At 41.4% G+C, this 9,012-nt stretch overlaps 1 long non-coding RNA gene across 1 annotated transcript; it reads left to right on the forward strand.

Moving 5' to 3' along the window:
* The first annotated feature begins 4,817 nt into the window (after positions 1 to 4,817).
* On the forward strand, positions 4,818 to 5,998 carry LOC108502700. Its single transcript, XR_001876571.1, has 3 exons — positions 4,818 to 4,887; positions 5,213 to 5,379; positions 5,731 to 5,998. It is a non-coding gene; the product is annotated as an uncharacterized LOC108502700 (long non-coding RNA).
* Positions 5,999 to 9,012: the final 3,014 nt, after the last annotated feature.

The raw sequence follows: 9,012 nt of genomic DNA on the forward strand, positions 1-9,012 counted from the left end.
TCAAGAAAGAACTGCAACTTAGAGCTAATGTTTTAATAAAATCTTGTTTATACTATAGTCAAACCAGAACAAACAAAATGAAGCTACAAATGACATTTTTATAGGAAGTCAAGAAAGAGATTCATGTGTCTGAATATTTGAGTTACAGTATGGTAGGCATGATTATTATTTCCTGTAAAGCCAAATTGTAGCTTTAAAGAAAGAAGGCTGCCCTGGGAATAGAGCATGAATATGACTTGGGCCTCTAAAGAGCAGCTAGATATAAATACCTTACAATTTTAAAGCAAAACTCTCATCAAGTATTCTGAGAATTTTACAATGGAGCAACAGAAAGATATGGCCATGAGAACCTTTCTGGAGTCTACAAAATATCACCATGTTGAAATACTGCAAATGCCTCACTTTGTGGAAAATGGGCCAAAAATTTTCATGAAGGTTTGCAGTGAGATAGGCAAGAAAATGACATTTTTTTAAAAGTGATCTTAGAATCCCTGAAATTAGATCAAAAAGGAAATTACCAAAGTCTATGAGATCATCTCATATCCAAGGAAGAAAAATCTATGTAGTATATTTTACAGTATCTTGTCCAGGTCACTTTTGAGTTGCTCAAACTCATCAGTTCCTCTGGTTTCCATCAGGAGAACAGATAATAATTTTTTTCCTGGTAGTTAAAGTAATACTCTTTTTGCTCATTCGCACCATTTTACTACTGTATACTTCTTTGAGACAGCTATTCCCTTCTAGGTGATCTTGGCTCTGGTGCTTACCACTGTGATATCTAATTTAATAGCAATCCAAGTATAAAATACTAAACTAAAAAAAGCAACTGACCTTCTGATTTGTAGCCTTGCTCCCTCTGTAAGCAGGGGCAAGCTTCTGATGGAATGAGACCTGAGCTCCTGGTCAAGAGGATGAAAAATCACCACCTCACATTCAAAGACAGGCTGTATTTCGCCAGTGCTTGGCCCTGAGTGGAGGGTGAAGATCTACTAGCAAATCAGCCTCAAAGGTTCCTATTATCTTTACTCAATGTGATGGTCCATGATTTGGTCAGACTGAGAAAATTTGGCTACTATTACTTTTCCCTGTATGTTAGTGGAAGGGTGTTTAATGAGTTTTCGTCTCCTACTTGTAATAACCCCATTTTTTTTTTAATTCCCAAATTACAGACTTCCAGATTAGGATTTCTGGCTGGCCTTTGTATATGGAAATAGAATTCCCTGGAGGGAAGGAAGTTTCACGCTGCAGATTGATATCCTACCGCCCAAGCAAGGGACAGCAGATGTCACGACCTCATGGATAGATTTTGTATCTCCTCTGTCCCCGAACGAAAACAGTCATAAGCAGCACACAGAGCAATCCCCAAACATACATTCACTTCACAGCCTAAAAGAATAAATAAATGTACAAGAAGAAAGATGCAGAGAGTCCATCCTTTAGGATGTTGGAATAAGTTTGTGAAAACAAAATTACTACCTGAAAAGGAATTTCATTTTTTAACTTAGCTGCTATTATTTCTAACTAGCAGGGTAGCAAGTGAGAATCATACTTGAGAAAAAGAAAGGCTGGATGAGTTTCTGGAAAACTTCTCAATGTTAAAGGCCTGTCTGCAGAGGAACAAAGTCATGTCATGAAACTACAGACACTTGGCAAACTCCTCTGCAATCTTGAGTTAGTGCCTTGTACTGCACTCATGTTATTAGTTATTGCCATATCATGTAAATCCTTCAGGACAGTACCATTTTTGAAGTACCCTTGTATTGTCAGGTGTCCTGACATTATCAAGGCTCCTGGGGATGTCAGTATGTGGCATTTCTTTTTTGCTCCTTTACAGCAAGTTTCCAAGCCAATCTGAACACCATGCAAAAGGCCAGGATCTGCCTCAGGAAAAATTTAAATTGGGTTGGAAGGGAGCTTCTTCCCTCACTGTCTCCTTGGAGTACAGGACCTCTTTACCCAGGATAACCCACTCCTGTCCCAGTCTTCATGTAGGGCTTTGCATCTGAAAACAGGCATCTGGTAGGGAGTGCTGGTGGTTGCAAGCAGATGGACAGGGACGCTGGGCTGAGTCACTGGCAGCACATCACTTGTTGAGCTGTTTGAGGTCCTGCAGGAAAAATGCTCACTTTGTGGCACTTACTTTGAGAAATACTGCCAAGAACAAAAATCACTACAAGAATTACTGCACTCTGTAGATACAGGAAACAAAACAGGACATGAAGAAAAGACTTTGCCACAGTTTACAGGAGTTGGTGCTGGACTAGTGACATATAGCAGGTACCTTCCCATCTGCCACAGTACACAGATAACACTTGCAGTATATTCCTTCTCTCTTCTTCCCCACGTGCAAACAAATGGGTGGATTCCTTTCAAAACTAACTCGATGTCATGTTTACAAATCTATGAGCTTACTGACAACCTGGTCCTGGATCTCAACAGTCTTATGAAAGTCACTGGCCACTTGCAGGAAGGACTGAGCTGATGACTAAAGGTTTCAGGACCAAGGTCATCAAGCACAGAATGTACAGGAAGAGCTGAAGTGCTGACTCCATTCATTCATATCATTGTACACAGTAACATCAAAAAGATGGAAGGCTCTTCATTCATCAAGTCAATTGGATTTAAAAAATTATATACCACAAAAATGAAATAACAATACCTTTTCTCACTGTTCCAGCTTTTCTTTAGACTGTACTTTCACTGCCCTACTTTTCTTCCTCTTCGCTCTTTGTTACTCTGCTCACTACAAATATTAGCAATGTTTATGAGTAACTCCTTATTTTTCCTTACAGAAAAGTAATGCCTAAATGCAGTGACAGCTAATTCTTATTTCCTCCACGATACCTGAATGAACAAAACCCAAACCAGTGAAACTATCCAAGCTCTTCCTCACACAAACTGACCAAAACTGCAGTTTCCAAGTATCTAGGAACTGGTTCAATAATTTCAATGGGACTTTTTGGAAACACAAAGATCACCATGAGAGATCACATATTGCTAACTATAATAAGATGATTTTGAACTAAAACAAACAAAAGATATCATGTGCCCTGAAGATGTGAAATCACTACTCTGACTCATATTTCAGAATATTTTTACAACGTATAGCTGGCTCACAGTAGCAACATATATCTACTTGTGTTTATAATTTCATTCATGACTGAGCAGTCACTCTTCAAACAAAACAGTGCTGTCAAAAGGGAGTGCCATGGCAAGGTGAACTTTCTAATTTTTTTTGCTGTTCTTTCCATCCCAGGGCACCTCTTTAGTCTCAAGAGTATTTAAGTGCTGAGAGTACTTTGTCAAAATGATACAAAACTATTAAATACCAATTCATTGTTATGACCCTCAACAAATACCCAACACTACAGCAGCTGTACGGAGTGTGCAGTCAAAGATTTAACAGGCAGGACAGAAATGAATTGTATTTAATCTTTTGAAAAAATTCAAAATGAAGCCCCTGATATTCCCATGTCAGATTCAGTCTCCGTTTTTGCCTCCCAATTACGGTAATTACAGTCCTGTGCCCACTGGGAACTACTTGCACACTGAAACACCAACACACTTCGCTGGAGGAGGGAGAGGTTTGCCAATGGACTTATTACAAGATGCAGCAGTGAATACTTTGACTTTCAGTGAATGTGCTGTATCCCTTGCTCCACAACTCCTAATTATTTTAACTAAACAGATGAGATATCTGGTTAGCCTATGTGCAGGGTGACTTCCAAGATTTTAGAGGTGGCCATTGAATAGGTGAAGGCTATTCTGAAAAAACAAGGCTTTAGCCACTGCAGTAATTGTTCCTCAATTCAAGCTGTGCCAGCAGAACTCGGTGCCTGCACTTAGTCACTGAAGGCAACAGTGTGTAGGCATATGGATCCAGGCATCCACAGGGCGTGACATCACTGCAGGGTCAGCACCTAAATTAAGTTTGTCCCCAACATGACACCTCTGTCGCAGCACACGAAGGTACCTACACACGCTGCCACATGTCAGTTTGGATTTCATCCCTCTGCCTTGGCCTCAGTGCCAAGCATCAGGAAACAGCAGGCAACTTGCCAACACTTTTTCTTAGAAAACGATGACCCTTTCTGGAAACGTTTTGAAGGCCTGCAGAGTCTTTCTGGAAAGGTAATAATGCTGAGCTTTTGCACAAACACTGTAAATGAAACCTACTTTAAAATACTATCACTACCCTAAAATATAATACCCCTAAAAATGGGGAGAAATCAGGTCAATATTGGCCAAAAGATATTGCTGTGTAGCCAGGCATAATGATTCCTAGAAAGCTGAGGTAAATAATAGATATAGCAGCATCAACCAGTTAGCAAACTTCACATTTTCAAAGCACATGCCAGGAAAATCCACTGATTTTTAATGCAAATGACTCAAGATTCATCAAATATTTTTGTGCTTAAGCTTTTACAGATTTTGAGTTATATAACTAGTTTGTCATGATCAAAAAGTCTTACTGAAGTGACTGAAAAAAAATAGAAATAAAGGAAACATATAGGAATTCTATAAGGAATTATAGAAATTAAGTAAATCACAGTTCAATGAAAACCTTTCCATTCCCTCCTTTCCCTTGACCTTCCAAGCCTCTTTTAAATTGCAGCTTCTCTTCCTACTGCTTTTGCCAAATGGAATTCTTAACCAGCACTCAATTGTGCAGATCAGATGAGGAAACTCACTTCATACCCAGTGCATTTGTTGGACCAGGATCAGTCTGAAAGGAACAGAAAGGTATACACAACCTGTACGGCTCAGAATGAGCCCATCCACACTATGACAACACACACCTGTAAGCACAGTGTCAACAAAGGCAAAGACATGGGTTAACTGGCTCCTGCAGGAAGCCTGGTTTCATTCATTAACAGAGACATACGGGTGAGTTAAAATGAAGCTCCTGTTTTCCCTCTGAAGCTTTTCAAGTCTCAAAATCTCGCACAAAGCCCAATCTGCTGTCACCTCAATGAAAAACAATAGTAGGTACTCAAATAAGTAAGACCCGCATGAGAGTTCACAAGCCCAGCTTGTGTAGAAGGCCACCTGCCAACAGGAAGAAGTGGTGAGGAAGAATTTGGATCCAGCTGCTATCCTCCCTCAGCCAAACAATGCCGCGCGATAAACAGCATTAAGAATTTTTATTTTTTTTAATCATCAATCACACTGGGAGTATCCATGTCTGTCATTTTTTCTCCCTGGTTGCCAGGAGAACGGCTTGAGACACTTCTGAGCACAAGTTCACAGAGAGCTGATCTCCTGTTTCCCATCACAGCTGTATCAAAGGGATTGAGACAGGAAGAATAAGAGGGAAAGAAGAAGAAATGACAAAGTACCTCGCCGTAGAGCTGAGTCGAGCTGCTAAATTCATCACAGGTAACACAAAAAATCTTGTAGCTGTCTTGCAGCCCCATTTCGCCTGTCAGCTTCTGACAGAAAGGCAGAGTGGACAGAGAAAGAGGGGATAACAGTGTCTGCAGTCCTTCTTTTCTTAATATGAAGTACTGAACACTAGGAAATTAACTACGACTGCATGCTCAGTGGGTCACTGTGGCAGGTGCAACTTAACCTTAAGACCATGTAGCCTACTGCACCTTCAGATTCAGCCCAGGCAGCACCTGGGTGAAGCACTCCAATAAATCCACTCGCCGCTGATAGTCGGTAACAAAAAGGGTTAAAAAACCAACCACACTGCAGCTGAAAATTCCACAGCATTTCCCTCCGCAGAGCTGCAAACAGCGTGTCTCCCTGGGATAAAATGAACTGACAACCTGCCCTAAAGATCAGCCAGTTAAAACACATTGAAACGCCAGTGCCACCGGCGGACACGGATGGCTGGAGAGCTCGGGAGAGAGCATCACGGTCGCTCGACGCTCCTCCGCGCGGCCACTTCCTTGGCGTCCGGGAATCGCACCTTACGGCTACACGTCGGCGCCGGATTCACCGCCTTGCAGACGAGGAACCCCCCTCTCCTTCCTCCCCGCCTCAGCCCCCGGTGAACACCCAGTATCTGGGTACTACCTGCGTTTATCAGCAGAGCCATCCCGTGTCTTCAGTCATTCAAGGAATTTAACAGCCTGGAAATTCCTGTTGTCCATTATTTGAGGTCACAGATAAAAGCTAAACAGCAGCCGTGACTCCCATCAATCATAAGTCACTCACTGATAGAGCGTATGGTAGGAGACCTACTGATGTAAGCTAGTCACCAGAGAAAATACCCACTGATGACGCATATCCAGGCACAAAAATAGTTACAGGGCCCCCAAAGGGATTATTCAACAGCCTACATTTAGATATTCCTTCAAGAGACCCGCAGTCAATTTGCTGCTATTAGTTGGCTGGGGAACATTGAAGTTTAAGTTTCCTCAGCAGACATAACCACAAATAGCTGGTTTAAATAAGCTACTGCAATTACAAGCTGTTTTGTAAATTTTAACACTGCATTATAGCGATTAAGTCTAAACAGAACCTCTGGCTAAAATAATGCTGTATAGCCTTTGCCCTTACTGTTTACCAATTCCTTCTGCATATTAGTCAGCAATGAAAAGAACAATTTAAAATTGATTCACAAATGCTTAAACTAAGTTCCTTGTGCTACCCTAAAGAAATGGATTTTTTTCTAAAAAAAACCCCCAAACCAATATATGTGAAATGCTGTGGGATATTTGGTGATGCTTAAATGTTATCTGGATGGCTTTTTATCCTTCTTTGCTATTTGCCTCTCTACTACACAAAAAGAAAAACACCTAAATAGTTAATCTTTCTTGCACAAATCAAAACCATATAAAAGTAAGTTAGTGACACCATGCAAAACCACCATGCACCTGCTTTGAGCAGGTCTGGGAAGAGAATCCCCAAAAATCCCTTCTAGCCTAAGTTACTCTGCAATTCTGTGCAACTGGATTTTTTGGCATTAAAAACATAATCCTCTAAATTAACCAATCAACTGGTAATCCTACAATATTCCTGCTCCCTTCAACAGTTTCAGGATCCTTCTCATGCCCTCACAGCAACAAAACTTACTAGGATATAGCTGAGCCTACTAACACCGCTGATCACAAAACACTGACTGTGCAGTTCTGGCAATATTAAAAACTTTATTTTTTAAAATATCGGATTTTAACATCCAAGCTCTCTTTTCAGAAGCAATTTTGGTGCTTAGGAGTCTAAAATTTACTTACTTTTTATTGCATATTTAAAATATAAATACAGGGAAGTATTTTATGGCTCTGATGCCTATTTCATCGACATATTTCTGGAAAGCATTACCTAGCCAAACAAACACTCAAGGATTTATAGTGTTTATTCTATAAAGCAGGAGAAAGAAATGTCCCAGGGTACAAACTTCTACCTCGCTTTCTTCATCTGTGATAGCATTATTAAAAATAACACCAAAAATTATTTTTAGCACAACTGTTTCGCAAAGCCCTCATGTTTCTCTCATGCATCCATATGCTGGCAGTCCACATGGCCTAATTTAACAGCCCTAAGAAGAAATATTGGTGCCCTCTAGCTGATCAAACTAACCAATTTCCTGCAGACACCTAGCACCAGTCTCTTTTCTCACCTGACATTCCCATGTCTTTCACTGGTGCCCACGCAATGCAAGCTCTGGAATAAAACAATCCACTTTCTACAGAAGATGCAGGAATCAAAACATTGAAATCCCTTAGTGCTCTCAACTCTAGGAGCTCTTACAATAGCATAAGTGTCATGAAAAATTGGAGAGGTGTAACTGCGTACGATACCACCTTACCAAGAACCAGTGAAGCATCTAAATATACTTTGTAGCCTGCAAATTCCACGGGAAAATACAACCTGCAATTTCACATGAAACACAGAGTCCCTCACCTGTTTAGAAGCAAGTATTATAATTCCCCTTTCATCAGGAGCCTTTAAAAAAGCTTATATTATGTTCTGCCACACATTCTGAAGTACATGTAACATTAGTCAGTGATGGATCAATTTCGCAGCTCAGAGCTCAGGACTGCCCTTCTGCCATCACAGAAGCCTGAACAAGCGGGGAGAGCTTGACTCTTCTTTCACTCTGACATCTGTCAAAGGGATGGACTCCCCGTTCCACCCACCATGTTCCCATCCCCTCCCCCTCAGCCCTTCTCCTGGAGACTGTATCAGGTACCACTGACCTCAGGGTCACAGCATACAGGGCCACATCACCTCACCACCACATGGCTATAGCAGGGACATCCCTGTTAAGTCTTTAAAGCTATGAAAGGCAGGGATGCTAACACATACTTTGGACACCATCATTAGTGTGACAGATGAGGTCAATGAAACAGTGTCCAAACCCCAAACAGGAGATCTCTGGGCTGGAGGAAAATCCCTGCTGAGGAAGAGCTGGCCCAGGAAATGCTGTGCCTGTGGTGGCAGACAGCTGCCAGAACAGCTCTTTGGCACCTTTACCGGCAGGTGCATCTGCTCTAAGGCACACCAGTGGCCACCAGCTGCTCAAAGGATGCAAGAGAAGGGGAGGCTGCATGGAAAGCAGGCTTAAAGCAGGCTTCAAGCTCTGTTCTCTCGCTTCTTGTCCATCTAAAAGAGGTAGAGGTTGGCTGGAGCCAGCTGTCTCCATGCATTTAGTTAAAGCCATAAACATCTATGGACATCTCTAGATAACCCTATCAACCATTAATCACATTAAACATAAAGGGGAAACCAAGATCTGAAGCTAAACATAAATATTGTGAGATAGACTAACTTTTAAGGTTGCATTCATAATGCTCAAAAGGTCCGTTTAAACCTTGATTGGGAAAAAGCATATACCCTCTTATTTCTGTGTTTGAACAGCAATTGTAAAGCAGAAACTGCTCAAACATTTGTCAAGCATCATGCTGATCCTGCAACATCCTGCTGCCTTTGGAAAGTTAACTTCTCATGTGCCATCTGCCTGTTGAAAGACAGAATGGGTTAATCACAGTGGCCAGGCACTTTGTAAGGGTCCTAGGGCTCCATTTCTCTGGCACATTACTACAGCATTACAGCTAATGT

This window comes from Lepidothrix coronata, unplaced genomic scaffold, assembly GCF_001604755.1.
Source record: "Lepidothrix coronata isolate B3197 unplaced genomic scaffold, Lepidothrix_coronata-1.0 Scaffold123, whole genome shotgun sequence".
NCBI lineage: Eukaryota > Metazoa > Chordata > Aves > Passeriformes > Pipridae > Lepidothrix > Lepidothrix coronata.